Genomic DNA, 9,550 nt, shown 5'->3' on the forward strand with positions numbered 1-9,550 from the left:
TAATTATGGACAAATTATTTGTCCTCAGTTTCCTCATAATCAGGGGAATGGAGCTCAGAGGTCCCTCCCAGTTCTATATCTATGATTCTATAAAAAGCAATTTTGACAATCAAAATGGAAATGTAGGGTCTTCTTTTTATCCCTAACAAATAAAGAAAATGAGCAGTGAATGATACAAGCTTAATAGCAGGTCTTTGAGCTATTGTGGAGAGAGGTGTGTACTTATTAAGAATCTAATATATTTTCACAGAATAACACTGGTAACAATATAGAAGCAGAGTCTACAGGAGAGTAAAATAGAAGATATTTTAAAATAATAATTTTTTTCCTAATACATCATTTTAATGCCATAAAATCCCAGTCTCCATGGTCTATAGGTTTTTATTCTTTCTAAAAACTGAATGCTTCAGAAATTTGCATGTCATCTTTGCACAGCGTCCATGCTAATCTCTATATCATTCCAATTTTAGTATTTGTGCCTCTGAAGTAAGCATCATAGGTATTCATTCTATGATAAGTCCTACTGTTCCAAGGAAGGCTCAAAGTCTCTACCAGCCAATAGCACACAGAAAGCATCATTTTCAAACTTTACAATGGAGACACAAATGTCTTGACCAAGATCTACAGTTAGAGTTCAAGAGTCAGCATCAAAGATCATATTTATAAACTGCATCAAACCAACTATGGTATGAGCAGTTCTAATGGATTACTGAACCCATACTGTAAAATACCATTTTGCCACAATGGATGAGAAAAGAGATGTTCTTGTGAATTTCATATTCTGGTGAATTTAATATATCTAACCATTAAACACCATGGATAATGGAGAGGCAAAGCACAGGGAACAGGAAACTTGTTAGGAAATAATCAGAGAGGAGGGGTCATGGAGAAAAAGCTCAGGAAATGGAAAATCAATGAATGACAAGAACAAGGGAGCCCTAGAGAGATGAAGGGCTTACTAAGGAGGGAAAAACAAAAACAAAACATACAATTAAATAGCAGAAAACATCAAGCTTTTATAAAATATTACATAGTTCTTTACCTTGGCAGGTCCCAAAAAGGAATAATTCTTTGAATTTGACACAAGACATGTCAGAAAGGTTGATAAGTCCCAGACCATTAAGCCTGGAATCATTTGCATGATTGTATCCACCCATTCGTCATGCTTTAGAGATTATAAGCCAGAGAGATACCTTACAGGCTATCCTTTTGATCAAAAACCTGAGCCAATGACTATTTTATTTGTGACAATATCACCTTTCTCCTCTCTTGGGTCACAGGGCAAGGTTACTGCCCTGGGGAAGGGAAGGGGGCTGGGGTTGCAAATCACCTTCAACCGACAAGAAAAGATGTGATGCTTTTACTCTCACCAAACTCTTACCCATCACGTGATCAATCAATCACAGACTTCAATGCAATGCTCAAATTCCACCTATTTGGGAATCTATATGGGGGAAAATATGGGTACAGCCAGTTTAGGAAAAAATTAAGAAAACATTATGAGCTGCCTATCATTTAATTGCCACGGGCTCTCAGGCACAATCCAGTTTTAAATCTGCACTCTGTAATTCGTGTTTCCAACTATTTATGCCCGTGTCCAAATAAACCCTGAAATCCATCACCAAGGATGCCATTGTGCTGAGTCATCACCCCCGCCTCCACTAGCACTGAACTCTTGAACTGCACGGTGTATTGATTAGTGCTTACAATTGGGTAATTGTATTTACCAACAGAGCCCACAGTGACATCATTATTCTCCCTCTTTGTTTCAGATCATTTTGCTTAAAAAATATTATCGTAGCCGTGATTACAGCAAACCAGCGTGCATTTCAGTTTGTAAGAGAGAATAGCTCAGCCCAGCAGAACTAGGCTCTCCATGGGAAAGTTTTCATCTGTAATCCACTGTATGCCAACCAGACTTAGGTCTTTCATTGAACACTGTCAAGGCTGGCTATCCTCATGAGCAAGCCAAGCAAATGACTGCCTGTTTAATGTATTTTATGGAGCAAAGGGAAAGGACACACTTACCAGGCATATACATACACATATACATATATACATCTGGTAAATATATACACTGTTAAGTAGGAGGGGACAACTCTTACTATAAGAACTGGTCTTTATATAGGATGAAAATAGTTATAAAGTACTACATAGACACACATATCTAGGTCTAGAGCTAGATGTCATCTCATCCGAACCTTACAACAACGCTTATATGGGCAAGGAAAAGGGGGGAGGGTGGTAAGGGGAAGAGTCCAGAGGTGGGAAAACACCAGTGCAGGGGAACTTCCAGATTGAAAATTCCCTTCACTAACCAAAAAAGGTAGGCTATAAGGCTATAATTGTTAGAGTCTTGGACAGTTGACTGGGACGTTAAGAAGTGACTTACTCGTCATTGTGTAGACTTGGGTCTCTCTGACTCCAGTCTCTTGTCAAGGTTCACCCCTCCCTAGCCACTAATCCCCTGTATATAATATCTCCCACTGTTTGAATGTAAACTCCATAAGGCCTAGAACTGGTTCACATTTGTATTTATATCCTCAGCACTCAGAATTGTGCCTGGCACATTATAAGCACTTAATAAATGTTTCAATCATTTATTCATCAACCCTCCAACATCCTCCTTGAGGGAATGGGGTATGTGACAGACAAGTTTTGATGACTTACTACTGATTGCTGGGATGAATTGATGAAACAGTGGGAGGGAGGTGGAAGCAGGGAAGGTAGGTCAGAAGCATGGGAAACTGTGCAGATCCATAGTAGGGAAAGTCTGGGAAGTTGGAGAACAATGTGTAGGCACTGATCAACACAGAGGGTAACATAAGGGGAAAAGAGAGCACCCCCAAAAGGGGGGAGCACCAACATCTATTTCACCTACTTCACAACTTTGCCTAGGGCCGTCTCTGAGTACTCAAAATTACATTGTTAGCTAGTCCTTAAAGCTTATTAGGTCATTTCAAAACATTCAGACAACTGGGGAAAAAGGAGAAATGCTTAAAGCCATCTTCCATTAAATCTAAATTATCATTGCCCTAAAAAATTGGGAGTGCAGGTGGATTGTAAAGCATTAGTGCTTCTGAGGGATCAGCCCTGGTTAAATTCTCATTGCCCAGCACAAACTTGCTCTGAGTGTGAAAATCAGATTTCCACTGCCATAGCCTAGATAAATTCAGCAAGCTGGGGGGAAGAAAGGTCTCCCAGTGATATTACTCATGATGGGTGCTATAGCAATTGGGGGCAGTTCATGCTTCAGGCTACAGAGCAGGGTAAAACCTATACAATGTGGCTTTCATTGAAGTGGCAATTAGTGGAAATTATAGAACGGGACATTGTGAAATTGTCATCATGAAAAGGATTTCCCCAAGCCAGATGCAGTCCAGTTCTTCTTAAGCCAGCCAAGAGCTAAAGAAATCTTTTTTAAAAATTGAATCAGCCCTTGGTCTATAGTTCCAGTTATAACAACATTGGGGAATTTGTCTGCTCCCCTCCACTGGCTCATGTCCAGCTGCATTTAGGGAGGCTGTGGGGATCTACTCTGACTGTTATATCTTTGATTGACAAAACTATTCAAAAGAAAATTGCTGGTGTGACTTTATTCATGACTAAGACAATGCAGGAACTGAACTCCTTAGAGTTCTTTAGTCTGTTCTAAATAGTCACTCTGGTTTTAATTTTATTTGAAATAGGACATTAGAGCATTGGGTCCAGTGTGAGTCCCTGAGGAATGGGAGGGGAGAGGACCCAGAAAAAATAATCAAAATGGTTAAAGGATTAGAAAATAGAACTCATGAAGGAAGATTAAAGATGCTAGGCTTAATTTGAGGGGAATGAAAACAACCTAATAGTTATTTCCAAGTATTTCAAAGTGTATAATAAGAAGTATGCTGACAGCACATTCTCCAACTATGTGAGGGACAAAAATTCTGAGAAATGAACTTAAATTGTAGCAGGTGAGATGTAAGGAAGAACTTCCTAGCAGTGTGAAGAACTAAAGCATTAAACAAACTACTAAGGAAAATGGTAGAATCTCCAAATGGGCGGAGCTCTAAGAAAATACTTCTATAATATTCCTGGATGGTTTGGAAGGAGCCCGGACAATCAGTCAATAAGCATTTATTAGGTGTCTACTATGCATTAGGCACCATGTTAAGTGCTGGTGATACAAAAAAAGACATAAAACAATGTGGTACAACAGAATCATTTCTGGATTTGGAGCAAGAAGGTCTAGGTTCAAATCCTGATTCTATCACTACCTGTATGTCTTTGGATAAGTCACTTGTCATGTCAGTTTCCTCTTCTAAAAGTAGGGGGAAGTGGGTAATCTTTGTGGTCTCTTCCAACTATTATCTACAATTCTATAATCCTATAAGTAGTATTTCTTAGAGGCAAATAGCTGGATTAGATAAGCTTTTAGGATCCCTTCTACCCCCAAATTAAATCAATCTTTCTACTTCTAACACCAAAAATTTACTTTAGATATCTATCTCAAGGAGGAATTTTTCGTGAAATCTCAGTTCAAACAATAATTTATATTGATAGTTTGAGACTGGTTGTATCACATCCCAAATCTGTGAAACTGATTGACAGTTAAAACTCTTTAAATCCATTTGATCTAAATCCTGTGACCTAAAGTTAATCATTGGTCTACTCTGCATGAAACTGATTTGCCTGCTCTGGCTTAATGGGGTTTACAATGTCTATATGCTAAGGAGGTCTCCCAAAGTTTATATTTAACAAAGTATGTCAATACAATTCTCCACCTTGGAGGTAAAAGTCATGCTCTCAAAACCAGGAGAAATGATGATGATGATGATGATGATGATGATGGTGATGGTGACAATAATAATAAATAAACCCCTCAAAGCCATTAAACATGTCAAGGAGGAGCAGAGAGGGACAATTAAAAGAAAACTAATCAAAATAATATGGAGCAGGAATTCTTTGTGCCCTGAGACTCCTACAGTATCAGTGAAGGTTTGAAAGGAACCCTGGAAAGCTGGCCACTTGGTGTGATACCAAAGACTGGGTTAGCATCCTGGACAGCGTCATTTATCTGGTCCTATAATTCTAAGAAACAGATGGGGCAACATAGGGTTGTAAGGCAACTTATTCAGAACTACTGTGATGATCAGCTTAACAACAGAGAAAAGAAGAACAAGTGGTCCTTTCTCATATTTTGATATACTAATATGGAAATATACACAGGTAGAAATCAAAATACCAAAACCTCACCTGCCTGGAAATGCTTCAGTATGGATAGTGCTGGCCACTAAAACAGGTAAACCACAAACACACATGAGACGGACTGAAGATATGAATACTTTTATTATACACCAGAACTATATCATAACAAAATTGGAACTATCTTACCAATTATAGGCAAGGGATACTTGGAATACTGATTTTTGTCTATGAGATCCTCAGTTTCCACTTACACATCAAAGTATTTCAGATAAATGCAGACAATCATAAAAAATTCATCCCTAAACCCAGATTAGATGAAATAAGAAGGGAAATTGAGGATTTACTTAAATACAAGGGAAAAAAAAGCCAAAGAATTTTAAGCCACTGAAAAACTACACTTAGTACAAACTCTAGAAGTGCTATCAAATAATGAAATAGATGGCAATGGCAAAAATAATGCCAGTGCCTTGCATAATTTTGAAAAGGAGAAGGGCATACTCAGAATGGAGTTTAAAAAAAAACACTTTTAGAGTTTGACAACACAAATTCAATTCAGAGACAAACAATACCAAAACAAAATAATTCCTTGAAAAAGCTGCTATCTGCTACAACCATAATGAACAAACATTTTCTCCCACAGAATTTGACAGAGAGCAGAAAAACATTTGAGGACCTCCCCACAATTGTATGTGCTGGTGTCATTGCTATAGTAAAGACCGTAGGAGCAAATGGGGAAGTTATCTAGGAATACTCCTAAGGACAGGTATCAAATGCCACCTTGGTAGGATCACCTGGAGAAAACTATTGGATATCTGTAGAAAGGCATTAGAAGATTACACCAATAATGTAATCTTGTGTGCATAGTAGACAATTGGGATACCATATAGATCAGTTAAAGACAACACCAAAAAAGAAACACAGAAAAGAATCCACAAAATAAAAGTATATAAGAAATTCTTGGTACTCCTAATTCATAAGTGAAGACCAAAATGTTGACATAATAAAAGGACTTAAAGCAAGACAAGAACAAAATAAAAAAAATTCAACAGCAACATTATTTATATAGATATAGGTCAAGAGAGAGACAGAGATAGATATCTAGGTATACTCCTACATAGATATTACCCTAGTGCCAAAGCCTATTGGTATGGGTCCCTTCCTTCAGTGGTGAAGATGAACGTCCTGCCTGTGTGAGGCACAGGATGGAGATGGTGAAAATGGGAGTACTCACCACAACTGCCTATTGCCCATAGGATAGTCAGCTGGACTTTCTAATGAGTAGGTAGAAAGAAGTGATGGATACTCACCTAGGAAAAGGCTGAGAAAAAGATACTGTCTTCCAGCTATAAAAAAAAAAACCTTTCTGACCCAAATATGGGTACTGAAAGTGATGCATCCAATGAAGGAAACTATGCATGTTATTATAGGGCAGGAAAAAAGAACCCTGAGGCAAATATTTTCCTTCTCAAAACTGCTACAGAGACTCCTAGGGTACAGATTCAACTCATGGAGCTTGAACATACTGATAAGCCAACACAGAAGGGTTGCCAGCCCAGGTGTAGACGCACAATTCTATAATGATCCTGATGGTCCACTAGTTCTGTCAAAGGAGCAGAAAGATCAGTCGGTGATAGAACTTGACCTTTTACACTAGTCGGTGGGCTAAGTTATGATATTACATAGGTAAACCTGAAGACACAGTTTCATATGTTTCTAGGTAATGATACTAGAGATAGCCCATGTGAAAAGTGTCTTGCATGTAATTGCATATATTTCTGCATTTTGACTATGCCTGTTTATATTTTTTCTGTTATGTTCATTTGACTATTTTTGGTGTTATGTTCATGCAATAGCAATGCCTGTTAATTGTTTTGTATAGACACTACTGTTTCTAGTTGTCATATGTTATATATAGTCCTATTGATAGTTATTATTGAAATTAGCCAACTTTGCCTTGTTAGTTACCATGCTTATTACTTTCGATTGATTACTATGTACATACTTTTGAAAAGTGCATGTGGTATATATTAGTATGTCCTTAGGTATGTTGTCACTGTAGAACACTTCCAGGTGATGCTTTGAATAGTGCCATCTCTACTGAACGTACTGTTAGTGTGTATTTATTTTCTTTTACTTTCAATAGCACAAAAGACTGGCTGCATGGGACATCAGGAAAATCATCTTTATTGTTTTAAAGTATTGTTGCTTATGTTTATATTGCATGTAGGGTGTGGACTTGTCCCAGATGATCTTTGCAAGGGACTGCAAAGAGTTTCACCCCAAGGGAGGAATATAAGCCCAGTTCCAAAGCCCATTGGCTTGGGACTCTCTCCTCATTGGTGGAGATAAAAGGCCCTGCCCTGTGTGAGGAGCTGGGGTGGAGTTTGTAAGAGTAGAAGAGCTCAAGTCTTTTCAGTTCTTCTAGAAACAATCTTCGAGTCCTTGTCAAGCTTCAAGTTGCTTCTGGATCTGCAGTCATTTTGAGCACTTCTGGCTTCCAGCTGCAAGAGGGAAGATGGACAGGGCCAATTCTTTTTCAGGTTGGTGAAAGAAAAGACTCTGGGAAGCCATGAAAGAAGTAGGCACTCTCCACCCTGTTCCTATCCACGGTTTGCTAACCTAGAGACTTCGGGGAATTTCCTCTTGGTGAGACCTGGGACTCTCTCTTGGATGAGCTGAATTACTTTGCTCTGTATTGTCTGGTTTATATTCTCATATATATACTTTCTCTAATTTCTGGGTTTTTTTTGCCAATTTGGATAAATGGGTTTCTTGGTTCACTGTGAAACTAGTATTTGGAGGGAAAGAAGTCAAGCCTCAGATATAGAGTTTGAAGCCTTCCTTCCTTCCCAATGTTGAAACAGTGATCAGAAATTAGCTTGAACCTAAAACTCATATCCCCTAAACTAATTATATTTAAGGAAGCAGAAAGATATAATTCTAGTCTAGTACCCCTTCACTCTGCTGAATAGTGGCCCCTTCCCTCCTACTCTCCCTCTTGGCAGGGAATAAAAACTCCTCTGAAGAAGAGTAGAGGGGAGAAGAGGACAGAGATGTTTACTATGCCTCTCCTCAAGCCACACAATGATAACCCCATGCCATATATTGGGGAGGGGTGGCCCTCACAAAACATGGGGCCTTGCTTCAATATAAATACACACATAAGCAAATAGACATATATTATGCAATATGTATTTATATATATATATGTGTGTGTGTGTGTATGTATATATATATACATTTGCATGTGTATATATACACACATGCATATATGTATTTGTGTGTACACACACTGTAGAGGACAGAGAAATAAAGAAATTAGGATAGAGAGGGAAACCCCAAAGTAGGAGGACATGGAAAATTGCTGATTGTCTTTCATATAGTTGAAAGAAACCTAATTCAATGAAGTATAACTTGAATCAAACAAAACATAAAGTTTATATATTGCTATTTTAATGAACCATAGATGGGAGACAGGGATGTGCTAGAGCCGGGTCTAACTTTTGAAGGCCATTGTTAGATTTTCAGTGTGAGCTTTGATACCACAGGAATGGCAATAACTACAAATGAGGGCTTGAGTTATTGTTTTGTTAATTGTTTACACTTAAGAAATTGTGAATAATATAAATTTAAAATTGTTTCTGCATACTTTCAGTGGGGGAAGGGCGAGCTCAGTTGGTAAAAATATATCAACAACATCCCTGTATTGATCTAATAACATGGCTTGAGTACAATAGAAGGTTCAGAGAATGAAGTTATCACCAGACTGGAGGCTTGGTGACTCTAAAATAATCACAACCACAACCACCACAACAACAGCAACTGGAATTTATACAGCGCATTAAAGTTTACAAAGTGTTTTATGTCCATTATACCATTTGAGCTTCATGATATATACCCTTGCAACTATATCAAGGAAAGTAACTAAAATTCTAACTTCTTTTCAGAACTCCAAATAAGATCCATAATTATTGGCCAAAGCTCTTTGCCATGGTGCATGAATAATTAGGAAATTATTAGTAATTTACCAGTTTCCTCCAGTGTAGATGCCTAATTCCATCTTTTTTCATGGAAGGAAACATATACTTATTGCCAAAAGATGAGAATATTAGCCAGTTACATGTTACGTCCATTGTTACAAAGCATTCACAGATTGTGTCATTCAAAAAAATCTATAAACACAGGCAAAAAAATATATTTGCTCAGGGTGGGAGAGAATAAGCATTGACATAGAATCTACCATGTGCCAGGCAGTGTATTAAGCACTCTACAAATATGATCTCATTTGATCCTCGTGACCACCTTGTCAGGTAGGTGCTGTTATTATCTCTGTTTTACCGTTGTAGAAATTGAGGCAAACACA

At 38.0% G+C, this 9,550-nt stretch overlaps 1 non-coding gene across 1 annotated transcript; it reads right to left on the reverse strand.

Annotated features, from left to right (window-relative positions):
* Positions 1-390: 390 nt before the first annotated feature.
* LOC118830367 lies at positions 391-494 on the reverse strand. The gene has a single exon (XR_005009015.1). It is a non-coding gene; the product is annotated as a U6 spliceosomal RNA (small nuclear RNA).
* Between the last annotated feature and the right edge of the window lie 9,056 nt (positions 495-9,550).

Source organism: Trichosurus vulpecula, chromosome 8, assembly GCF_011100635.1.
Source record: "Trichosurus vulpecula isolate mTriVul1 chromosome 8, mTriVul1.pri, whole genome shotgun sequence".
Classification (NCBI taxonomy): domain Eukaryota; kingdom Metazoa; phylum Chordata; class Mammalia; order Diprotodontia; family Phalangeridae; genus Trichosurus; species Trichosurus vulpecula.